Raw genomic sequence first — 27,243 nt, 5'->3', positions numbered from 1 at the left:
TGGAGCTGGCAGACATGAAACTGTTGAGAGAGACTTACTGAGGCAGGTGAGTTGAGCTTAAACAAATGATTAACTGGAGTGTGAAGAGAAAAACAATGGCCGGAACCTAAGCGACAGGAACACATTGCTGAATCATCTGTCAACCTTGCTGTTGACGTCACCCGCCCCAAAAAGTGAAGGGCAAGGTGACCTCCAGGGTCACAGTCTGCATGCCACTTCTCCCAGGTGCCATCTCTAATGGTGTATAAATACGTGGGGGCGGGGGGCGGGGGGCGGGGGACCCAGCAAGCTGAGACACAAAGATCAAAGCTGCTGCCCTAAAGACGGTTAAGTATCTGCATTGTTTTCCCTAAAATGTTACCAATCTCAAAATTTCACTCCCCAAATTTATATTTATGCTCTGACCACATACGTGTGTACGTGTATTTTTCTCGCCTTTCTCCTCTGTTTATCACCATAATTCTTACTTTGGGCTCTTATTACCATCTGGCATGATATATATGTGCTTATTGTCTGCATCTCCCACAGAAGAACGCAAACTCTTTTAGAAGAAGGATTTGTCTGTCTTCGCTGCTCTATTGCCAACACATAGATTGTTGCCTGGTTCCCGGGAGATGTGAGGGAAGCTAATCACGCTGCAGTGGATGAAGGAACGGATCTCAGTTACCGTCAGCTATTAACATCAACACGCTCTTTCTAATGATTCAGATTATCTCAGATTCAACTCTTTCTCTCTGCCCAAATCCTTCACCTCCAGAGTCTCTCCTCACAGAGCGATAAGCTGTGTTATTAGATGATCTACTGCCGCGGAGACAGAACCCCGGAGCTTCCACGTGGAGCTCCCTACCAATTCTGCTGCGGCAGGGCCTTGCACACGTCATCTCTTTGTTTAGGCAGCAAAAGGAAGGCCTGGGAAGTGAATGTGCCAGGCAGCGGCAGGAAGACAGGAGACCTTACTGCCAGAGGAAACTCTGACCGTGGAGCAACAAGAAGGAAGGAGTTGGTTAAGCCAATTGCTTCAGAGAACATCTTGAGAGTCTAATTTCTTTCAATAAAACACATTTGCGAATCTGTCTAATTTGAGATGCTTCACTAGACATCACTTTCAAATAAGCAAGTTAAAAAAAAAGCGAAAGATTTTTAGCGTAGTAAATTACTGGTTCCTATTTGAGGCTATCCGAGCTCATCTAAATTCTTACAGTTAATAAGACATATAAAATGATGGTGTAATAGCCTCTTTAAGGAACCCCAATTTTGATATATGGTGACTTCTCCATTATAAATTATTCAATTTTACAAATTTACCTAATTTTATATCATCACCTGGACTGGTACCCAGCCCAAGCAGCCTCGAGTGCATAATAGCTCCAGATCGCATGGGACAGCTGTGGGGAAAAAGTCCTAGGAAATGTGTGGACCAACAGATGTAGAGGATCATTCGTGGTGCAGAGAGGAACAAGGAGCCTTTTGTTTTGGTGGTCGCTATATCACACTGTTACCAGGAGAATTGGGGTTCCTTCTTTGGGGCTCTTAGTTTTATTGATAAAAGAATTTAGAAACTGAGGACTCAGGACAATTTTATGAGCTTAAAAAAAAAAAACAAAAAAACAAAAAGAATGTAAATTTCTGCCAGGAAGAGGAAGAAGAAAAGGAAGAGAGAAGCCCTGATTTGGGAATTAAGGTCCAAGAAAACAGGCACATTCAGCAAAAGAGGATGACTAGCAGCTATGTGGCAGACAAGCACACTGGAAGGTGTGGGGAGCTTAGAAAATGAGCAAGAAAGCCCAGAATGTCAGGGAAAACATGCTCAGGCTTTGATCAGTATCCCAAAGAAATAGGAGTAGAAAGGAGGAAAAGAAAAAACTACGGTTTTCTGAGTAACTCAGAAAAGCAGACGGGCTTCATGTTGTACTGCATGGCAGAGGCTCTTTGAACAGCAGCAAGAAGCTTTGAGGAAGACAAGCACATCATCTCATTAAGGGAATAATTGTTCCTCCAATCTCCTTAGCATGTGATTGACAAGCCCGGCTGGATTTGCTCTTAAGGGAAAAGACAGTCTTATGTAATGATGTCTAGTCTTTACTGCAGATCAGAATGTCATGTCTCTACCCAGAAGTATTCCATTCTTTCAACCAGGAGGAAATAGCTTTCCCTCAATGGCCTCAACATAGTCCTGATATCCATCCTCAATGGCCTCCAAGACTACAAATCCCTGTAACAGTGTCTCCTCAAAAGCTGAGAACCTAAAGTCAATTCAGAGAGGGTCTGAACTGGGGGATACGATTTATTTCCACCATGAAAATCTCAAGATTCCATTCCCAAATTAAGAGGGGATTAGCATCTGGACTGGAGTTTGGGTCCCACCCTGAGGTAGATGTTAGGCAGGGATGCTCACTTAGGGTAAGGGAGATAAGAATCCAAGCCAGGAATCTGAAGTTTCTTCAGGCATCTCTGGCCTATGGCCAGGAAAGAATCAAAAACATTGTCAAACTTCTGACCAAGTCCACAAACAGAGGCCCTATCCCTAAGTGCACACCCTGTTTATACAACACAGGGGATGTGGAGTGCCTTTGAGTTTGAGGGAGGCCTTTCTTCTCACCTCAGGTGGGCTTGAATTCACCTAGGGGGCGGGACAGGATGAGTCAGTGCCTACTGGTTCTTGTCTTGGGAATTCAAAGAGTGAAATCCACAGACCACCGAGGGTGAGTTTCAGGAAGAAGTATTTCATTATAAAGGGCTTCAGAGAAAGCAAGAAGGAGGACAGAGTCCCGTTAGGGCAGGGGTTTCCTGGGATGGGGAACTATCAAACTGCTGATCTGGGGGCTTTTATAGGACTGATGGCATAAACTGGGATAAACATGAGCTAGTCCGTCCAGTTGGGCCAACCACAAAGTGTCCAGGTGCCTTCTCTCTGTTTTCCTATGTCCTCACACACAGCTTCCAGGCTGGGGTAAGAGATAACAGGGACCAGAGAACCAGGACTCACTTCTGGCCTACAGCAAAGACAGCCTCAGAACTCCCTTTTTAGAAGACTCTGTCCTCCATGGCCAGTTTCTACCTCCTGTTCTCATCACCATGAGTCTATCCTGAAGTACAAAGTGCCTGGGAGAAGAGGTATTACTTATCTCATTTGCTCACACTCTCGATTCATACAAGGATAACAGGTGTCTCTGGGAGAATAGGAGGATGTGTAAGTTTGTCAGGCTGGGGTCACACACTGACAGGGCAAAGACAGGCAGGTTCTTGGGTCTAATGACCCAGATCTTTGGTTCTTAGTGAATATGGTTCAAGAATCTGGAATTATATAAGTGACTAAGAACACAATAGAAATTAAAATTTATACCAGGCTCTATCTCACCAGGCTCTTGGACTTCCTTATTTAGATTTTGGTTAGAGGGGGCAGGTTCTAGAAATGCTTGAAACATACAACTTTCACTGATTTGAGACAAAAAAAAAAAAATACGTCTACTGTCTTCCACTTCATTGTGAGCCCTTCATGTTGAGAAAAACCATAGAGGGTCCCTTTCCACATTGCTAATAAAGGTGATTCAGCTGAAAGACAGCGTGTGTCCGGCCTCTTTTGTAGCACTCTCTCATCACTGTGAACAGCTTTCAAACATGCATTTTTTTAAGCTTAAGTTTACTTCTCAGTGGAAGGGGTTGTTGAGGCTCAGATCTGAAAGGCTCTCGACCTGAGTGATTGTTCCCGTGATGGTAGCACTATTTGGGGGACACTATGGAATTGTAAGGAGATAGGACAGAGCTGAAGGAAGTAGGCCACTAGGGCCAGGCCTTTGGTCCTGAGTTTGCTGTCTGCCCACAGAACTGTAATAATAAGACTAGGTCTCTGCCACATGCGTCCACATTGTTCTATTTTGCTCCATTGCATGGGTCCAAGTGACTAAGGACCCAACCTTCTGAAACCATGAGCTGTTTTCTTCCTAATGTGATCCCAATAGCAACAAATAATCCCGCTAATGATGGCAATAACAGTAATGAATCAAAGCACCTCAGATAAACAGCTTGCTTACACTGTTTAGCACTTGCCTGGCTTGGGAATGGATAGGACCTTGTACAAATATTTCCACAAGGAAATGTTTGCTGTTCCTAAGTGCATTTACATATAAAACAATTATAGAGATATAAATCATCTATGGCGTTGCAAAGCTTTTTCATTCTTGGTAATAATTATTCTGTGAAGACGACCCCAGAATTTTATTCAATCACACAGTATTTTGAGAAGTTTATAGGTCATATAATCTAACTGCCGGTGTCCTCAAACTAAACAGAAACTTTTGTAGCACTGCTTGCACAATGACACCACAATATTATTCTGTAATAGAGAATGCTTGAAAAGATCTGAATGAAAGAGAAATAAAGATAGTTATAAGATCAATACCTTTATTAGTTAGCTACTGCTGTGTAGCAAGTCACCACCAAAATCCTTTGGAGTAAAAAGTGAATGTTTGTTTTGGAAGAGGGGGAGGAGGAATTGGGGGAGCCAGAGGGGTTGAAGACACCAGGAAAGCATGGCCTGCAGAACCAACTAAGTGGGGCTCATGGGGGTTCACAGAGACTGAAGCATCAATCACATAGCCTGCATGGATAAGTGCTAGGTTATGGTTATTGCATGTTATGGTTGTTGGCTTGGTGTTTTGGGGGACTCCTGACAGTGGGAATGGGGGTGTTTCTAACTCTTGTCTACTCTTGGGACCCCTTTCCTCCTACTGGGTTCTCTCACTCAGCCTTGATGTGAGGGTTTGCGCCTGGTCTTACTGTATCTTGTGCTGTGTTCATTTGATGTCCTTGGGAGGCCTGCTCCTTTCTGGGGGGAGGTGGAATGAGGGGAGCTGGATCTGGGGGAGAGGGGAGATTGGGAGTGGACTGGAAGGGGTGGAGGGAAAGGAAGCTAGAGGTGAGATGTATTGTATGAGAAAAGAATACATTTTGTAGAAAGTGAATGTTTGTTTTTTGTTTGTTTGTTTTTTGTTTTCCGGAGGTGTTTGTTTTTAATGCAATGTATATAACAGCTAGAGGATCTTCTGGTCTCAGCTAGACTCTTTCATACAACCATGGAAGCTGGTATGGCAACTAGAAGCTGATTGGTTCAGTAAGGCATACCTCTGATGATGGCAAAGCTGGCTTTTCCTCATCATAGGAATCTGTCTTTAGCAGAGTTCCAGGAAGCCAATAAATATGCAAGACTTCTGAGGCACAGCTTGGAACTGAGATGTTTGGTTCCATTACATCATGTTGGCCAAAACAATGGCCACCATATTCTAGGGGCTGAAAAATAATCTTCACACCGTCGTGAGAGCAACTGAAAGATCACATGCAGAGGATGTGGACGGGGGTTGAAAGCAGTTCTTCAGTCCACCACAACAGTACATTTATTGGATAGATTATATTCCAATCTTTAAAAAGGGAAACCTGCTGGTGGCAGTGGCACACGCCTTTAACCCCAGCACTCGGAGGCAGAGCCAGACAGAGCTATGTGAGTTCAAGGCCAGCCTGGTCTACAGTGTGAGATCCAGGAGAGGCACCAAAACTACACAGAGAAACCGTGTCTTGAAGAACCAAAAAAAAAGAAAAGAGAAGAAGAAACCCAAGTAGCAAGCTTCGGAGATTAAAGAACTCACACACACACACACACACACACACACACACACACACACACACACAAATAGAGTAACAGACTTAATTTTTATTACAAGCATATAAATGTTTAGTAAAGAAACACAGATATAATAGTTGCATAAGAATGAAGACAATTATGTTAACTGTTTTTTGTAAAATATTTTGATGGCTTCCTTGGAAAACCCACACCTCATATTCTATCTGCATGCGATATGAGTCATATACTTCCATCAGTTTATACCTTCAGTGGGATTTGGCTGATGTACTTAATGAAGAAATACAAGAATTATGAAGAGAAAGAGCAAATGGCCCATTTAAAGAAAAATTTTGGATTAAACAACTCAGCCCCCAAATTCCATGCCAGACAATTCAACTGACAGAGGGAATGTAATGAGATAGAATATGTGTGCTATTGCCAGGGAAACAGAGTCAGAGAATGCTTTTAGAGGATAAAGCAAAAAGCTTTTGGCTATTGCAATATTTTGCACAGGAGTAAAAAAACTTGCATTGTGTCACTAAATCAATGGAGATTATCTCCTCAATCAGAATTTCCTTTGTCTGCACGTGTACACTGTGTGTCTCTATTCTTACTTCTGATTCAGTAACCAAGTCCTGAAGTGAGTAACTCAGTTGAAGGAAGGTAAGGCTGAACATTGTCTGGAAGTTACACATACAGCCTTTGACTTTTTCCAAGATCAGTCATCGACAAGCAAGACACACTGAACTCAGCATTGTGGGCTGATGTGGTGGTATTGTGTTCCTCAAAATATTGTGTACCTTAATAAACTTATCTGGGGTCAGAGAGCAGAAAAGCCACAAGATACTTAGGCTAAAAATTGTTAGCACATGCCTTTATTCCTAGCATTCCAGAGGCAGAAATCCATGAGTTCAAGGATACAGACAGGCATGGTGACTCATCACGCCTTTAATCCCAGAAAGCAGCCTTGAATCCCAGGGAGTGGTGGTAGAAAACAGAAAGGTTTATAAGGCAGGAGCACCAGAAACTAGCAGCATTTGGCTGGTTAGGCATTTGGCTGGTTAGGCATTTGGCTGGTTAAGCATTCAGGCTTTGAGCAGCAGTTCAGCTGAGAGCCATTGGGATGAGGACACAGAAGCTTCCAGTCTGAGGAAACAGGACCAGCTGAGGAATTGGCAAGGTGAGATAGCTGTGACTTGTTCTGGTACTCTGACCTTCCAGCATTTACCCAATAACTGGCCTCGGGTTTGATCTTATTAATAAGAACTGTTAAGATTCATGCTACAGGCTGACCTCAGCCACCCAAGCCACCGTCCCACAGAACCTAACCCTCTGAGAGCTGTGGTTCTAACTGACATCGGCAGCATGCATTTTCTTTGGGGTTGCTTCCAATAGATCTCACCTGCGGCCTCCTTATTAGCAAGCAAACCACAAGCGGATTATGCAAAGTCTCCTGCAAACTTGTGCTAGTGATGTGAAAGACACAATTCTTCTAGTAGGACACTAGAGGCTGGAATTGTAGAAACCCAGAGTATATGGCAACTTATCCCCATGGAAAGTCAGCTCAATGAGCAGTAAGGCCGTTTACACGTTCTCCTGTCCTAAGATGAGTGGCGGAGAAGTTGCTACAAACTTCTGCAAGCATCCACTCCACTTTTCTCTGGTGCCCTGGGAATTATTTTTCTTCCTGCAAACAGCAGAGGGCTGACAGCACCAAGCCCCACCCCACCCTCCAAGCTGCCCCCACCCCAGGAGAATGTACATATCTAGTCCAGGAAAAGAATCATTGTGCATCAAGACAGGGCCTCCTCACCCCACATTTGTCCCTGTTCCAGCTTAGAAGTACTAGTCAAGGAAACATTCTAATAGCCACCAGTCCATTGCTCAGTCCCACCCTACCCTCCCATCCCACCGTCCCTTCACCTGGCAACTTTGTCCTCAAATTCTTTCTTCCTTGGTCTTAGCAAAAGGGATACTCAGTCTTTTGTCTTATCACTTACAAATTATTAAAAGCTCAAACTGCAAACCCTTCCTGGGATTTAATGGTCACAAGCATTAAGTCTCATGAAAGTTGACACCAGGCAGAAATCTAACAGAAGGAGGAGTGACTCAATGCTACTCACAGGAATGAAGCAAGCCAAGAGGGAAGGAGTGGGGTGTTCCAAAGACATCTTTGCTAAAGGGTCTCAGGTGACTGGTTACGATACGGGCCTGAGAGCCATCTCTGGGGAGGTGGGGATTCCAGAGGGATAGGGTGCACTGAGGCCAAGTAACATTCCCTAAATCATACATGTAGAGTAGAGAAGGGCTTTTGAGGGTGTCGGCATCTCTCTGGAAAGAGTGAAGAGAAGAAATGTAAGCTCAGTTTCCAGTCCTGCCCTGGGAAGTAACCATTAAAATACTATCATGCATCCATGATCATATATTGTAAACCGAAGGTTTAGACTGAAGCCACAGATATGAATCAACCAACTTCCCAGGATATCCTTCCATACCACCCTCTGTCCATGGATTGCATCATGCTGATGAGACAGTAAGTAGTCTTACAGAGAAGGAAGGTCAGCACTCCCAGTGCCCTAAACTATCTCAGTTAGGCATCTGGTCAACCCTGTTATTGTACCAAAGGCTGTGCCCACAGAAAGGAGGAATTCTTCCTCTTAATCCTACAGAGCTGGTTTGTGGCTAGGCCAGAACACAACCTGGACCTCTCCTACCCTTCTCTACATCTCACCAATTCTACTCCTAGAGAAGCCATCATATAGAAGACTTGTGAAGAAACAAATTCAGTTTCATTTCTGTATCTTTGTAAGAGTCTTCATATAAAAAATTTTGTAAGCCAGAAAAAAAAATCACTTCCCAGATGGTTCATACAAACTTGAGCTCAGAAAAGACAGGTACCAAAGCACCCCATGCTGCTTTGCTGGAATGAAAAGCTTAGCTAGTGTGATGGTTAATCATAATTGTCTTCTTGAGTAGTTCAAGAAGCACCTAGAAGATAAATAAATCACACGTCTAGGTATCTGTGAGGTCATTTCCAGAGAAGATTAGCTAAGTGGGGAATATCACTGTTGTTTGTTTTTGCTCTTTTGGGGGACCCACCACCCAGGTCCCAAATAAATCACACACAGAGGCTTATTCTTAATTATAAATGATCAACCTTAGCTTGGCTTGTTTCTTGCCAGCTTTCCTTAACTTAACTTATCCCATATACCTTTAACCTCTAGGCTTTTCCTCTTCTCTTACTTCTGTAAATCTTACTCTTACTCCACGGCTTGCTGTGTAGCTGGGTGGCTGGCCCCTGGAGCCTGGAGACCTTCTCCTTCTCTGGATACTTCTTATTCCTCCCAGATTTCTCCTTCTATTTATTCTGTCTGCCAGCCAGCCCCACCCATCCTTTCTCCTGCTTTGCTATTGGCCACTCAGTTCTTTATTAGACCATCAGGTATTTTAGACAGGCACAGCTACACAGCTTCGCAGAGTTAAACAAATGCAACATAAACAAAAGTAACACACCTTAAAATAATATTCTCCAGCTTATCACCCCTGGATGTTGGTGGCACCATCCCATATGCATGGGGCCCAGATAAGGGAAAACGTCTACTATGTGGTGATCTCTCTCCCTCCTCTTCTCTTCTCTTCTCTTCTCTTCTCTTCTCTTCTCTTCTCTTCTCTTCTCTTCTCTTCTCTTCTCTTCCTCCTCTCCTCTCCTCTTCTCTTTGCTTCTCTCTCTCCCTCTCTTCTCTTCTCTCTCCTCTCTCCCTCCCCCTCTTTCTCTGCTTCCTGGCTACCCTGAGGTAAGCTACTCTATTCAGCCACACTTTGCTAGCCATGAAAGAGCAAAACTTCTGAAGCCCCCTACTCCATACATTGTATTGTTTGTTTGTTTGTTTGGTTGGTTGGTTGGTTGGTCGGTCGGTCATTTGGTTGGTTAGTTGATTGGTCGGTTAATCAGTTAGCTTGAAGGAAAGTCTCCCTATGTAACTCAAGCTGACTTTACTCCCCTGAGAGATGGGACTAAAAGCATATGCTTCATGCCTGGAGCTTGGGTTCTTTGGCTCTGGAATTTTGTCACAGTGATAAGAAACTACCAAAGAAAGTATGCATGCTTAGCACTCTACCATGTATTCTATGCACATTTCTTTTTGTAATCTTCATTATCATCTCCATTTTACAGTTGCGAGAACTGAGATTTTACGTATCTTTGTCGTTTTTCTTATTGCTGGAACAAATACTTGGCAAAAGCAACTTAAGAAAGGAAGTGTTTATTCTGGCTCATGGTTTTCAGAGAAAGCATGACCACAGAAGTGTGATGTGTCTGGCCACACTGTCTGCATGTTCTGGAAGCAAAGAGAGGGGCATGCTGATGCTTCATTGCCATTCTCTTTCTCATTTAGTTCAGAACCCGGGGAGTGGTACTGTCCACATGTAGGTTGGGTCTTCCTCCCTCAGTGAAACTTGTCTGGAAACATTCTTAGAGACACATCCACAAGTCCGTTTTCATGGTAATTCTAAACACAGTCAAGTGGACAATGAAGATTAACCATCATAAGAGGATCAAAAATCCACTTCAAAGCTCCCAAATGATGAGTGATAGAGCCGAGACTTAGACTTAGTGTAACTGAGAGCACTAATACAATGACTATAGTCCTTCTAGGTAAGCTTCCCCCCAGTTCAGCTCCAAGATTTTAGCTTTCTAGGGTCCAGTTCCCAGAATGTCTCTCCTGGAAAGCCTTCCTCTATTCTGGCATGTAAGGAAGAGACTCCTGCAAAACACCATCCTGAGCTCACTTCATCCCACACTCTTCTTTCGAGGCTCCAAAAATGTGGTCTTCCCTTCTGATGCCAATTAGGCAAGAACAGATGGTCTAGTTCTCCTCAGTTGTTACCCATTCAACATTTGTGGAAAAAATCCTGGAAGGTTTATTTCCAACATGTGTCAGCCCAAAGGAAGCTTCTTTTTAATTTCTTGCCCTCCCTGAGAGGGAGAAGACTTCTAGAGAGAGGCTTCCGGCAACTTTAACCAAATGTCATGAAATGTGTGCATGATAGTGTCCAATAGAGAAGTGTGTGCAAACAGAGGCAATAATTAGAGTCATCATCACTCTGATATCTGACAGTGTGACCTTTAACCTACCAATAGCCAGCGGAGAGCACTATCATTGTGAATGGCTGGACTGAGCAACAGGTTATCACACTAGCAAAGTGACTGGCCTGTTCAAGAGGCGTGTGATCCTTCCATCTACTCAGAACTGAAGCAGACAGGGGTCAAAACAGCTTCTTTACCTCTGGCAAGCATCCGCATTTTTCATAGCAACTGAGTACCTTACTAAGCCTTTGAATAAAACGATAGACTCAAAGCCCCTAGAGAACCTTTCCAGACCTCCTTTTTTATCTCTCCATGTTATTGATAGAAAATGGTGTAAAATTCAAATTTATATACAGGGCACATGCGCTGAAATGTAGTTTTCTTTTCTTTGTGAAACTCAAGCATTCCAAACGGTTGAAAGAGCTAAGCAATTTTGATCACTTTGAAGCTAGCTGTCAGATTTAATATCTGCTAAGGAGACAGAGGGCAAATGTATTCTGGAGCTTGTTATATAATTTACAGATTATTTTTGCAATTTATATTCCATCAAATAGGGTATATTAGACTCTCAGAAAGCACGTAATGATCAATTAATTTCAGCAGAGCAATCCTGTGGCACTTAGGGGACAGACATGATTAGACCCTTTTCTAGCTGAGTCCCAAGGTCAAGTCATCAAGTATGACTGATTGCATTTTCTAATGGTTTCTCCATGCCCATTAAAGAGCACTCAACTATTCGGCTCTCCTCTGATCGTGACATTCAAAATTTGCTCTGACGGCTCCTGACAAGCAAAAATGTATTCTCTAATCTTTAACCACATAAACAATAGCTAACCACTTGTAATTGAGTTTAAATTGATTTCAGGTGGCTTCAGAGAAAAGCAATTTCTACAACAGATTAACCTCTTAATTAAAGTATATTAAGAACACTGTCAGGTGTAGAAATTCTGCTACAGCAGAAAATTACACCTCATTGACATTCATTTATGAAAGAATTGCTGTTCTGTTCCCAGGTAACAGGTTACTTATTAGTGTTTCTTGCTTCACTAGGTCAACGAAAGCCTAATTTCTGTCTTTAGAATATCAGTCCTTTTTATAGGACAGGATGTGGGGAAAGCTGAGGTGACGTGGAATGACATGACCTTTACATCGTTGGAAAGTTACTTTTCTAAAGGGCATCAAACCATTCTGCAAATATAACAAGCCCCCTTAAATTAGCTAAGGAATGGGGAAGAACCAGACAGCTGGACAGGTTCCCCCCAAGGTCCTCAATTATTTTAAGAATGCAGTTGCTGGATAGTGGTGGTGTGCATGCCTATAATCCCAGCACTCAGATCTCTGAGTTCAAGGCCAGCCTGATCTGTCGAATGAATTCCAGGGAAGCCAGAGCTACACAGAGAACCCTTATCTCAAGAAGGAGGAGGAGGAAGAGGAGGAGGAGGAGGAGGAGGAGGAGGAGGAGGAGGAGGAGGAGGAGGAGGAGGAGGAGAGAAGGAAGGAGGGAGGGAAGGAAGAAAGGGAGGAAGAATATGGCATCCTTGTCCCCAAGTCCTTGCTCCACAAAAGTACCCCTCAGACCAGAATCACTTAGAGGACTATGAGGATCACAGAACCACAGACCTTGCTTCAGACCTGCTGAATTAGAATCAGCATTTTACCAAGACAGAGCATTCTGTGAGATATTAAAGTTAGAGACCTTATGCTCCTTGTGAATGTATGCCGTTCGATTCCCACAGCTTCAAGATGCATCTTTGCAACCAGAAGTATTTGTCCGTTCGGTGGAATAAAACACAGAGACTGGCTTGTTTTTCTCTGTACTTTTTATTGCCTAGCTCCTCCCTTCTACATTCTCCTATGCCTACTAGACGGTAAACACCCCGACTGTGTGCACCCCAGGTGAATTTAGCTACACCTACCCAGGGCGTGGGGCATAGCGAGAGCATCTGAGCTCCCCACCTCCCCCAGCTGGCTCACAATCCTGGGGTGTGCTGACCCTGGCAGTCGGCTCTCGGTGCTGAAATCTTTGATTCATGTTCTGAATGGTCCTCTGTTGTCCCTGTCTGGGATTGTGTTATTACTCCAAACTTGATTTTTCTTTTTCTTCTCTCACCTAGGTTCACGATAGCCACTTGTAGAGATAACCTGTGTAAGCCTAGACCTTCCTAGAACATCTGTCCTCCATAAGGACCAGCTTCCAGCCTGCCTTAATGTGGCTCATGGTTGTTTAAAGGGTGTCACACAAAATGTGCTGTGCTAAAGCCCAGGTCTCATTAGTAAAACTGGCTTAAAAGAAAATGACTTCTTGAACTTTTCCCACACACGACCCCATTTTTTCTGAGAATTTTTTTTATGTGATTTGGGGTATGTATGTATGTAATAGATAAACAAATTAAACATTTGCTGATATTTTCAAACAATTCTTTGGTATATATATTCTTACCATTTTTACAAGTACATTTGCATACTCCTAAGGCAAATGGGTTTTTTTTACTTTTACTCAAAGGATTAAATCTGAGGCTGGAGAGACAGATTACAGGTTAAGAACATTTGCTGCTCTTGCAGAGGACCCAGGTTCTGTTCCATATACAAATAGGGGCTCAGACCCCCTCTTTGGCTTCTGTTGACACTTGCATGCATAGAGTATGCACACATATACTCAGATACACAAATGCACATAATTTCTTAAAAATCTTTAGAAAAATAATTAAACCTTGGCTGAATATTTGATACTGCAGGGGGATTTAGAGCATCGTCAATGTTTTCCAGAATAGGTCCTTATTTTAATGTTTATTGCTGTTGTTGTTGATGGTGGTGATATATTTTTTTGTTTGTTTGTTTCATTTTGTTTTGTTTTCAGAAACAGGGTTTCTCTGTGTAACATCCCTGGCTGTCCTGGAACTTACTCTGTAGACCTGGTTGGCCTCAAACTCAGAGATCCACCTGCTTCTGCCTCCGGAGTACTGGGATTAAAGGTGTGTGCCACAAAACGCATACTATAAAATGACAGACATAAGTTTGGGGCCACTTCAAAAATTATTGGAAATCCCATCTTAATCCCCAGGCCAAAATAAATTTAATTATTTTTAAAAATAAAACTCAAATCAGTAACTGTGATGGCTGTTATTGCTTGTCAACTTTACTGCATCAGCTCAAATGGCTGGGCACACCTGTGAGAGGTTGGTTTTTTTTTTTTTCTTAATTAAATCACTTTAAGTGGGAAGACCCACTTCTAATCCAGGCCTTTGAGGTGGGAGGATGCACCTTTAATCTGAGCTACCCCTTCTGCTGGCAGCCTATATAAAGGACATGGAAGAAGGAAGCTCTCTTTTTTTGCCTGCTTGCTTCCGGCCTTGTTAGCAAGTCCTTCCTTCACTGGCGTTACAGCCTACTTCTTCAGGATTCCAGCATCTACCAAAACTCAGCCGAGACACCCAGCCTCGAGTTCTGAACAACTGGATTCTTGATCCTTCCATTGGAACATAGCCATTGTTGGACTAGCTGGACCACAGTCTGTAAGCCATTCTAATGAATTCCATAGGTAGGTAGGTAGATAGATAGATGAGACAGAGAGAGAGATGATAGATAGATTCATTCTATAAATTCTGCTCCTCTAGAGAACCCTGACCAATACAATAACTCAAACAGTGATTTTTAAAATCAAGCATTCAAACATAATACAACTCCCAAAGATAGACTAATTTGATACTTAAATGCTGAGGAATGAGAGTGTGAAATTATGAAAGTCTTTGTTTGTTTTGTTTTTTATGAAACCATTACATTTCTATAAGACCAGAAAACTTCGTATATATAGTAAAAAACACTGCAGTTCATACTGTACAATGGTCTCAAATCTGAGCATCACTGTTTCAGGCAGCATTCACTGGCATGGTGGGAGGTAGGTGCAGTACAACATGTGTGTTCTGTCTTCAGAACTGATGCTGCATAGAGATGCAGCTTTTCCGATGGCAAAGAGTCCCATCCCCGATAATGAAATCCTAATTCTATGTCCTGAACATATAGAATAACAAAAAGCTCCCAGTGATGCTGGATGTGCACCCGAGGTAGGAAATAGCAATTTAGAGAAACTTCCCTCCCCTGACCATGCCCAGGGCCATACCTTCCAAGGCTTCAGTGGCAATTTATATCTCATAGTCTACTTAGTCTCCCTCTCCCTTGACATCAGGGCTTTCAGAAAATATGGAATATGAATAGTGTAGAGCTTCCATGTTCATAATGGAGGTATAGATGGAAATTGAGGGGTATGGCAGGGAAGAATGTGTATAAATGATCAACTGTTACCGCAGCTGTGCCAAGAGATGCTTACCCAAATTGGATATTAAACTAGCCATTTCAACTTTCCCCAGTTTCAGATGCATGATTAGATTAATCAGAAAACATAACCCCGTGGTCAAAAGCCAGGCCTGGAAAGGCAGGCAAAGTATAAAAGAAGAACCTCAATAGGATATAGTTCATGGCTTTCCAATTAGCAATATTCCAAATAAGATCCCAAATACTATTTGTGACTGTAAGTGGAACATCTGAACCTGTCTGAAGCATCCTTAGGTGTGCAGAGGCAAAGCAAGGTGCAGTAGCAGGGTTTTAAGGAGCCACCCTGAAGCCCGCCATGGTAGTTTACACCATGATCCCCGCAATTGGGAGACAGTTTCAAGGGCAGTCTGGGCTATATGGGAAACCCTATTTTAAAATGAAAGTAAGCTGAACAACTGTCTCACTTATCCAGGGGGCCTAGTCCAGTACACATGGGGGCTCCTCAGATAGGGGGCCCGCAGGCAGTGGGACCGGGACCTGTCCCTAGTGCATGAGCCGGCTTTTTTGGAACCTAGTGCCTATGGTGAGACACTTTGCGCAGCCTTGGTGCAGGGAGAAGGGTCTTGAACCTGCCTCAACTGAATGTACCAGGCTCTGCTGACTCCCCAGGGGAGACCTTGCCTTGGAGGAGGTGGGAATGGGGGGTAGGAGGAGGAAGGACAGGGGAATCTGTGGTTGATATGTAAAATGAATAGAAAAATCTCTCTTAAAAAATGAAAGTAAGCAGGTCACTGTTTTTTAAGTACTTACAGCTTGATTTTACACCTGTTTGTACCTTCTCAGTCGTGTTTGTTACCTGGTCTGGCACTAGATCTTTTACACACCGCTCTTTATTCAGACTGCTTAGTGGTGTAGAGTCACCAGTGAGGTTACTGGCTTATCCTTCTAGGTTCTGTCTAAACATCCAGAGCAGTGGTTCTCAACCCTCCTGATGCTGCAACCCTTTAGTGCAGTCCCTCATGTTGTGATGATCCCCCTAAACCATAATCTATTTTCGTTGCTACTTCATAACTGTCATTTTGCTGTTATGATTCATCCTGTATATGCAGACTATCTGACATGTGACCTCTGTGAAAGGGTCATTCATGCCCCAGGGGGTTGTGACCCACAGTTTGAGAATCACTGATCTAGACTCTCATGAATGGTCTCCAGTTTCTGAATTCTGGCTTCCTGGACATGACCTTTGGCCATTGAACCTGAAGGAACTGTACGCTTTCCGTCTCGGTGTGTCTCCTGTGCTCTAGGCCCTGTTGCTATGCCTAGGCCCCTCCACAGTGCGATGCTTCCTCCTGGTGTGCAGCGAGGGTCCACCTCCTTATCTGGAGGCTATAAACCCCCATGTGCTGCCAGCAAAGACAAGAGTTCGAATATCTGAAGTCCTGATTGATATCGCCTCCAAGTGCCGTGTATCTTCTGCAGCAACACTCTCTTCAGCTAACACATAACTTCTTGAAAAGTGAAATATTAAGCTGAGGGACTGAAGCCTAGAAACCCCAACTCATGCACTTGGGAGACGACAAGACCTATGCTTAGGTCTAGTCCTCTGCCTTGGCTAGGTGGCCTTGAAACTGCTCGCTGAGTCTGCTCTGTGCCATTTCAAAACAAAACCAGTGATTGATACAGGAGTTCTCTATAAACTACAGGCTACTACCAAGTGGTAAAAAATTACTATCATGTGTCAAGGAACAATTCAGCTCTTTTCTTTTTCTGCTGAGCTCACAGACTGTGTAAAAGTCATGTAGAAACAATCTTTTATGGTCACATTCATTCAGCAACAGCACATCTAACAGTCATCCTTGAAGGTCCTTAACACCCAACAGGCCCTTTCATAGATTTCCTTTCTCAGAAATAGCATATCAGCCTATCTATGGCCCCATTAGTTCTCCATCTTCTTACAATCTCATAACTTGATGGGTCTTACACACTGGGAATTACATGCCAGGAGCTATTGACTAGGTCAGGAAATTGAGTCGTGGATACCATGGCTTACTTCACAAAAGCCACATGGTCTCTCCTTGTCTCAGTTCATAAGTGTTCAAACAACTGTGGCCCACGGAGCAAGGTCAAGTCCCTTCTTCATGGAGTCCCCACAGGTATGTATGAGCAAATCATAGTAAATCGCTCACTCTGTCCCCAGACAGCTCCAGTGCCTGCTTTGTTGAACATGAGGCAGAGTTGGGTAGACATGCAGGCAGCCTTGCTCCTGGCTTTCTTCTTTTTTCTGTCTCACTTTGCTTACTGGGTTTGCTGTGCCTTTAGATTTTTAACAACAACAAAAAAAAAAAATTTAGTACTTTCTTCTGAGTCTTTTCACAGAGAAACGAGTATGTGTTGTTTGGAGAAACACATAGTTTGATTTGATAGACGACATGGTATTCATTGTCTTTTCTCTTAGCATGCACCAGAAGCGTGTTTTCAACAAAAACTCTAGTGAGATAGAATCCCAGCTCCCAACAGTTCACTCACCTTAAAAGTCTATGATTTGGGAGTAACAAACTACGTGAGAAACGAAAGGAGACGTGCTGCCATGCATCTGGAATTGAGCACACACGATCACGAGTGTTACACACAAGGAGCAGAAGTGAATAAGTGGCAGAGGAGAGATGTGAGAGCAATGAGGAGGGTGGCCCAGACAAAGTGGGTATGAAAATGCCGCAATGAAACCTGTTCTCTGAAAACAACTTTATTAAATATGATTCCATGGTTAGTATGCTCACAAAGTTGTGCAACCATCACTACCCCAGGAGTATTAGAACGTGTTACTGCAGTTCCTGCCCAAACTCCATCCCACAGCACTCTCTTCCCATTCCCCATAAACTTCCTCACCCTGACAAACTACTCGCATGACTTCCTATTGGTCCAGTTTATGTTCCATGGAAGTAGAACCATTCAACACAAGCCTCTGATGACAGGCTTCCCTACTTAGTATGGTGATGTTGTTCTCAGAACCTTTTGTGTTTCTTCAACAGTGAACCCAACTCACGCTGCTTCTTCTGGTAGTGCTTCATCTTTGAATAGCAGTAGGTAATGATAATAATAATAATAATAATAATAATAATAATAATAATATCTTTAAGTGAATACTATCTAAAGTAGGCACTCTGTGATATACATATGCTCTCTTGCCTTACCCTCATTATAAGCTATGCAAGAGTTATAATGGCCCATATTTTCCAAGTTAATAAAGAAAGAAGTGCCATGCTGCTCATCAAGTGAGAAAGTAAATATTCCAACTCCATGATTGGATTCGAAGTCATTTTTCTGCTCCGTGCCTCAGGCATGGTCTATCTTGAAAGATAATCGTCATCATAAACCTTATCCAGTCACTAGCCCTTGGCTGTCGCTGTGCTTTACATCAAAGGACTAACACAGACCAAGTTCCTGCCAGGTGAAAAGCCCTCGGGCACTCTGATGGGTACACAAACTGAGTGGCATACAATGATCAAGACAATTGTGCCCTGGAGTCTGAAAGATCTGGCTTCAGATTACAGATCCACCACCTTTGGACTATGTATGTCATGCTATTGCTTTATTTATGTATTTATGTATTTATTTACTTATTTACTTACTTACTTACTTACTTACTTACTTAGAGCTAGAGTTTCTCTGTGTATCCATCCTGTTGATCTTGGAATTCACTCCGTAGACCAGGCTGGCCTTAGACTCAGAGAGCTCTGTCTGCCTAAGGTGTATGCTCTTGCTTTCTAATTCTTGATTTCTCCACATAGGAATGAGAAAGATGCCTTCAAGTTTGCTATGAGAGTAGATTTTTTTTAATGAGGGCTTAGGACAGTAGTTAAGACCAACTAAGTGTTCAACAGTATCTGTTATCGATTATTAGGGTATCAGACAATGATAGAATGACACCAGTCATCTACAAATGATCCCCAGGGTGACCTGAACTGTAGAGAGATGAGGAAGTACCACCTCTGGGGATCTTGTTTATATGATGGAAGGGTTTGAAAGCAAATGAGAATATCAGACAAGCAAACCAGGACCGGAGAGACAGCTCTGTGATAATGAGCATTCTTCCCAAGGAGCTGAATTTGATTCTCAGCCCCCACATTAGTGGCTCATGACCATATGCAATTCCAGCTCCAGGGGATTTGAGACCCCTAGCCTCTGTGGGCACCTACATGCACCTACCCACCACACACATATAATTAAAAATAAATTTAAAAAAAAAAGAACAAACCCACAACACTCTACAAGACACCACATGAAGGACCTGAGCAAAAGATCTCCCAGGGAGTCTTGATCTGTAAAACAAGTAGGAAAGCATCGAGGAGGAGATGATTGTGCAGTCAGGACCACGAAGAGAAAGATGGTGGGCTGGAAGCTGGATGTGGTGGTGCCCACATTTAATTCTAGTACTTGGGAAGCAGAGGCAGGCAGATCTCTGAATCAGAGGCTACATAGCAAATTCTGGGCTAGCCAGGGCTACATGGTGAGACCTTGACTCAAAAAACAAAATACAAGTGAATGCATACATTCATTATTGGAATGTATATGCAAGGAAAGCTGCAAGTTCTCTCTCTCTCCAGACAACACGATGCTAAGTAGAGTTTGGTACTGATGCCTCTCTGCGTGATGCCTTGAGATGCCAACTACATTTGTAGTCCATTTCAACCCACATGGTGTCTTCAGGCTGAAACTCACAGAAAACCATTTACAGTCTCCTTCTCCATCTTAGACCTTAGGAGAAAGTGTGGTCGAAGACAACAGGGAAGGGGGCATCAAACAAACCAGTGGGGCCCAGTGGTCCAGAGCGGGTCCCGAGCTCAAGAGCGACGTGCAGGGAATGTTTGGAGTTAGATTTTCCTTTCCTGACTTGCTCTTCCAGGAGCAGAAGGAACCCCGAGAGCCTTACAGGATGTGATCCCTGTCCATTTCTGTGACCGCAGCATCGTGTTGTGCCTATCTTCCTGGGCTTAGCATGCCCAGCCTTGATGGCCTTTGTCTTGAGCCCCTAACATTCCAATACCTCGTTGCCTCGGAGACAGTACGCTTGCCAGTCTTCCTCTCTAGAATGTTTTTCTCCCACCACACCTTAGGTTTCTCCAGGAAGACATATGTTGACTACCTTATGCTTGGTAACTCTCTTAGTCTCTGTCTCTCCTGGCATCTTGCTTTGTTCTGTTGTTACATGCCCCTGAGCAGCAGCAAGATTATTCAGCAATTTTTTTCTGTCTCCCGTGGCCTAAATGTGAGTCCCATTAAAATGAAGATCTTCCCGCAGAAGGCACACAATAAATGGCTGACAGGCTAGTTCAGCTTTTAGGAGCACTGGCTGCTCTTGCAGAGGACCAGAGTTTGATTCCCAGAACCCACAAAGTGACTCACAGCCATCCATAATTCCAGTTCTAGGGATGCCGTTTTCTGATCTCTACCTGGTGCATGGCACTAGGCACACAAATGGTTCCTACGTGCAGGCAAAACATGTACACACATAAAATAAAATAACTAAATCTTAAAAAAGATTTTTTTTAAAGAAGGCACACCCTGAATATTAATCAGATAAATGATACAATCATAGTCTTTAAATTTCCTTATGGGGGAAGGGTTTCCATGCATTCCAAGTAGAGACAGATGAGAAAATAAAGTGGAAAATAGAATTGTTAGCTGCCAGATTAACTGGAGGGGGAAACAACCAGAGAAGCAAGCATCTGAATGCTTAATTATAAAATTCGAACCAAGACAGTTTTCAAATAGGAACAGGATTATGTCCTTTTGAAGCAGATGGATCACAAAGTGCCAAGAATGGCTACTTAACACCCCCTCAAGACTGGTGCCCAGTTCTTGATGTAAGGACAGCATGATTTTTCAGCCCTCCCAAGAACCCTTCAACCAGAAACACTTCAAATGAAAGTACAAAAGAATCTCACTGGTGATGAGCTCCAGCAGATCGGTGCCATGTGGAGCATCTGGGCCGACGTAAGAACATCTGTTCCCAGCATGAACCCTATTAGCTTCATCGTTCAGCTTCCAGTGGAAAAAAATGTACAATTATGATACATGGGCTTAATTGATGGCAAAGTGGAGACTCGGGCCTTACTGCAGCCTGTATGCTTGGGAGCAGCTGCGGATACCCGGAGAGTGCGCATGTGCCAGAGGACACTGTGGCGGAAAGTCAGGAAGGGCCCCAGGACCTGCAGCCAGCCTAACCTTTAAGCAACTGAGGCTGAAGCAACAGAGGCCACCTGGGGACCACAGGAAGAAAGTAAGATTAAGGAGGGACCATAGAGGAAGACAAGAGAGATGGAAGGAGAAAGAATTGGGAGAAAATAAAGGCAGAAGGTGGGCGAAGGTCACACAAAGCCAGAACAAGTATGGGGGTGCCTGGAGAGGGAGAAAGGTGCCCTGTGGGGATATGGGATGTCCCAAGCACTGCAGCAAGACCACCAGACCTTGGGTCACAGCTCTACAACTTTCTAGGCATGAGCTCTCAGAAACTCTACCTGACCCCATTGGCCTCAACCCATAGGGAGGAAAAGCTGCGGGTTCTCAGGGGTGGATATGAAACCTGGGGAGTTAAATATGCAACAAGGGCTAAAAGTAGCAGTCAGCATGCAAGTAGCTGTCCTTGTTATTGTTACTTATTATCAACTACGCAGCTAACTACAATGGCCATTATTTACTGTAAGACAGAATGCATTTTCTCCTAGAAGCACAATGAACTGGGTACTAGAATGACTCTAAAGCCACAAAGCAAGTGGGTGGAAATGGAAGGCTTGACCTGAGCTCACCTCATCTCTAGTCCCCTTGCTCCCTACAAACTATTCTGCAGGGTTTCGTGGCTACGTGAGTACTGTCCCTCACTGTTCTCACTACTGGGTAAGAACCCAGTGTAGACAGAAATACTCATCTTGCTTTGTCATGGCAAAGAGATCAAGCAATCTCCTTGCCCAACCCCGACCCGACAATCCGTACTTCTTGGCCCCAAAGAAGCAGGGTTGGGACTGGATTGTGGATTCCAATCCCAGCTCCACTTTCAAGTCTGTAAGTGTGTAGAGACTGATGACTGCACACTTAAGCCCTGTGCTCTCTGTCGGAAGTAGGACAACGTGTCCCCGGGTCTGCAGTGACGATTAATTGGTCTATGAGAACAGATTCCTCGAAATGTCTAGCACTCAACACTGGGTGTCTCATAGCATCACTGTAAGGTGATATGCTCACTGAAAGCTGAGCTGTACAAGGCTGGGTGGGAAGACAGATAAACCTGGTAAGAGTGTGATGTTGAGGCCAAGCAGGGCAGAAGGCATCAGGTAGAGCGAGACCAGCTCTAGATAAGCAGAGAAGAGGCTAGGAAGACAACTCCAGCTAACCTAAGCCCTGGGGGCCTCTAGGAACCATAGAAATGTTTCAATATGAGATCAAATCATGAGCAAAATCCACTATATAAAAGACTAGGAGATTCTGGAATATCTCCGAAAATGACTTTCTACCAAATTGTCAAGTTTCATAAAAGACATAAAGGGGGGGAGTATGTTACTTTTGTTTCAAATTCTAGATGCTGTGGTTTAGTTAGATGAGCTCCCAATGGCCCAAATGTTAAAGGCTTGGTGCCCACTTCAGGACACTGCTGATAAGCAGTGAAACCATTAGGAGACAGAACTTTGTGGGATGGAGCTAGGACATTGGGGTGTACCCTTAAAGTGGAACACAGGACCCCAATCTTTCTCTTTTCTGCTGCCTGGTTGCCATGAAGCAAGCAGTTTCCTTCACCACACTACCCTGGCCTGATGTGCTGCACCAACCACCAAGGGCTTCTCAGTCTCATGCTATGACAGTCTCTCTCTCCACTCTATCATCTCCATTTATTATTGACTGTTTCTGCTCTTTTGGGGAGTCCGCTGCCCAGCTCCCAAATAAAACACACATGGAGGCTTATTCTTAATTATAAATGCCCAGTCTTAGCTTGGCTTGTTTCTTGCCAGCTTTAAATTATCTTGTCTACCTTTTGCCTCTGGGCTTTTACCTTTCTCTGTTTCTGTATACCTTTTCTTTCCTTCATATTCCATGTCTGGCTTGGTCCTCCTCTCCTTGTTCTCTTACTCCTCCTTCCTTTTCTCCCAGATTTCTCATTCTAAATATTCTTTCTACTTGCCAGCCCCACCTATTTCTCTCTCCTACCTCACTATTGGCCATTCAGCTCCTTATTAGACAGTCAGGTGTTTTAGACAGGCACAGTAACACAGCTTCACAGAGTTAAACAAATGTAACATAAACAAAAGTAACACACCTTAAAATAATATTCTACAACATTATTCACACTGTTCACCTTGATGTGATTGAATTCTGTCTCATGGGGTCTATCTCAATCAATTGCAAGGATACCCACAGGGTTCCAATGCACTTATGGCATCCTGACACAGAAGCTATATAGAGCCTGTTTTGAAGTCTTAGCTTGTGTTAAAATGTGTTCTGTGCACATTTTTTTTTCATTCTGCAGATTGAACATCCCTACTCTGAAAATATGACATTTGAAATGTTCCGAATACAAAAAATGTTTTGTATGACAGATTAGTCCACATCTGGGAAACTCCACAAGTGACATCAAGTGACAAGTCATAATCAAAATGCAAGAACATAAAAACTACTAACCTAAAACAGACATTTAGATCAATGGAGTAGAAGAGAGGACCCATATATAACTCTACATAACTACAAATACCCAATCTTTGACAAAGATGTCAAAAACATACATTGAATAAAAGACAGATCTTCAATGAATGGTGGTGAGAAACCCAGATTTCAACATGCAAAAAAATGATACTAAATCCTTAACTCTCACTTTATACAAAACTCAGTTCCAAATGGATCATGGACCCCAACATAAAACCCCATACCTGAAACTTCTAAAGATAACATAGAGGGTATGCTTTAACTAGAGAAATAAGACCAACAATCAGTAAACAGACTCTTACAAAACTAAGAAGCTTCTATGTACAGCAAATAAAATAGTCAATTAAGTGAAGAAAAAGACCCCAGAATGACAGAAAATCTTTGCCAGCTATACATCTGATGGAAGATTCATCTGGAACACACTAAGAACAAAAGAAAAGCTAAACATCAAGAAAACAAACAACCCAATTTTAAAAATGGGTTCTGGAACTGAATGGGGTGTTCTCAAAACAAGACACCCGAATGGCCAGTGGACACTTCAAAGACTGTTCAATATCCTTAGCTACCAAGATAATGGTGACCAAAAGCACCATGTCAGCCCCGTCAGAAGAGCTACCATCAAGAACACAATTGCTGGCATAGATGTGGTGGTGAAAGGAGACCCTTACGTACTATTGTTGGGGTATAAACTAGTAAAGCCACCGGGAATATCAGTCTGCAGGCTTCTCAAAAGCTTAGGAATAGAAATGTCGTATGACCCAACTACATCACTGTTGGGCATATCCCCAAAGGGCTTTATATTTTACTGCAGAGACACTTGCACGCACATGCTCACTGTTGCTGTATACACAATAGCTAGGAAATGAAACCAACAAAGATGTGAAGATGTGGTACATAAACACATGGAATTTTACCCAGCTATAAAGAAAAATGAAATCACGAAATTTGCAGATTAAGTATGAAACTAAAAAAGAAATCTTCAAATCTTTTGCGTATTTAATAGGAAGTACACATGGAAGGCAGAAACCTGGAAACAGGCGATTGACAGGAACGATGCATTTAGAGAGGGGCTATAATCAGATATAGGTGAAATGAAAGTGCAAAGGGGGTGTTGGGGATTGAAGGGTTCAAGCAAGCAGTGGAGTGATGGGGAAGAAGAAATGGGGCACACAGGCTTAACCAAACTGAAATATGCAGGAAAAAAAGGCTACTTGGGAGCCCATGATTTTCCAGTTCAAGTAAAAAGTATGTAATTAATGGGATAGTAGAACTCAGGAGTCCCTCATTGGTTCAATTCCCAGCACCATAAAAACAAAAGAATGAAAAAAAAGAAAAAGAAGGGGGTGGGGTAGGAGGAAGGAAGAAAGAGGAAAGAGAGAAAGGAATGAAAAATCCAGTCTGGTCTCTTCCAGTGAAAAGCAGTAGCAATCTGTTACTCCTGACCCTGCAAGTCAAAAGATTAGCTGGAGTCTTCAGGTTCCTTGTTGGCTTGGCATCCTTATCAGTAGCCCAAAGAGAACAGGCCACACTGCCTACTCACTCAGAGCAACGGACTGGCTCGTGAATGGGTCTATAGCAGATTCCAGACCCAAAGTGACCTTGCTGAAACCTGCTGCTGAGGCACAGCAGTCCAAGTCTATCATTCAGCTCTTCCTACAGTTAGTGAGGAGATGAAGCATGAGGGTTCCGATATCCAAAGCAGTGACTTCTTTGCTTTCAGCAACCATAGCCTCAGCTTGGTGCTGTCTGGAAGCTGAACCTTCTCATCCCAGATGTGTTTGAGTCAACTGTTGACCCTGTAGTGCTCCGGGCTTAGCCGGCGTCCTGCAAGAGGCTGAGGCTGACAACTCACAGTCCTCTCTCACAGACAAGAGGCCTTGGGCTCCAGCGATTCACAGGCACACGTGGTGCCACCTTGGCTACATCTCCTTCCCTTTCTCGGAGCTGCACTGACTCAAGGACCATGCATTTCCTTTGCCTGGAAGCACGGTTTCCCTTTTCATAGTTGCTTCCTGTTAGCAATTCAAGTGCCAGTGGGGCAGATGGATGAAGGAACCATCATAGCTGAGAGAGAAAAGCATCCAAAATTCTCACTGAGCAGAGCTCAGTGGAGTCTCCTGGCCCTGGCAGAAGACTGAATGGAATGGCCTCATCCCCAGAGCCTGATGACTGGAAGCAGCCCATGCTCACTTTGCAACAGAAAACTGAGGACTCTGGACACCAGAAACACAAGAATCCCCCCAAGTGTGTTACACTCTTTCAGAATCTGGAGCCATCAGGTTCTTCTTTGGACCTTACAAACAAAAACAAGAGATCAAGGGGACAAGAGATGATTCAAGGGGCGACCTTGGAGTTCAGTAGAACCAGATTTAACCTCCCGATTCTCATAGCAGTGAAATGGGGTTCCTTGAGCAAGTTAGCTGACTTCTCTGAGTCTATTTTTCCTTCTGAAAAGCAATGGGGAGTTGTTTACCAAATCACACAGGACACATAGTGAGGATTTTAAGCCATGATACTCCAGGCAAACTCATATCTGAAACTTACTAAGGACTGACCAAGTGTTATGCCTTTAATATCACTGTTATGGTTTCAAAACTAGCATTCAAGATATGCACAAAGATGAAGCAGTTAAGGGCATTTCATTGCTCCCCAACTTCCATGAGATAGTCTCCTATCTTGTTCCTTTCTTTCCTTCTCTACCCAGAACCCCAAAAGCCTGCTCTGGCCCCTCCCTTCCGCTGCCCTCTGATTCCACAAACAATGACCAAAGTTGATCCTCATTGGTTCCTTGGCACTTCCTCAAGAGCACACTCTGGCTTTCCCGTCTCACTCACCCTCTTACTATCTAGGTCTTCTGTTAGGAAAATTTTCCTACTCCTTTCTGAGCACCTTGCGCTAACTCTGGCAACATAGGAGGAAAAAATCAACTATTGCTTTCATGGGCTGAGGTCTTTGAAGATTTTCAAAGTCTCAGAGCCACTTCCCAGAGAAGTTCAAAGAAGAAATTCATCGACTGGCTTATTCCATTCTCAGACATCATTTCCACTTCAGTCAGGAGCGTCTGAGGGAAGATTATCCACTGGGGAGCTGCTGCCTCTTCATAGCCAGCCTGCTATCAGAGGACTGAACTTCCCCCATGGTGTTCTTTACTCACAATACCGTGATCAGAAAACCTTCCCTTTTTTGGGAGCTCAATGTGGATCTTGTTCTTGTCTCTACAGCAATGTGGGATGGAACCCTTAACTGTCTATACCATCAGATGCTGTGTAGGGAAGCTTGGTGCCATATGCCAGAAACTGTCTCTTAAACACTCAGAGGCTGTGACATGGTTAGACCAAGAGGAAGAAGCTGGCATCTCAAGGGAGACCTCCTTCCCTATGCTCTTCCTGACATGACTGGTTACCATTTATCCTAGGGTCTTTAATTAGTGTTGGTGTTATGTGGATATCAAGCAATGTTTGTAATGTTGATTAATGATGGTATAAAGTCCTAATGCCCACCTATATGTGAATAAACAGGTAGAGTGAAGAAAACTTTGTACATATTAATTGAGAGAGCCATGTTCTGTAAAGACTGTATAGAGAAGCCA

The sequence above is a fragment of the Peromyscus californicus genome, unplaced genomic scaffold, assembly GCF_007827085.1.
Source record: "Peromyscus californicus insignis strain IS unplaced genomic scaffold, ASM782708v3 Scaffold_9__1_contigs__length_137607984, whole genome shotgun sequence".
In the NCBI taxonomy this organism is placed as follows: domain Eukaryota; kingdom Metazoa; phylum Chordata; class Mammalia; order Rodentia; family Cricetidae; genus Peromyscus; species Peromyscus californicus.
This window is presented reverse-complemented; position numbering follows the sequence as displayed.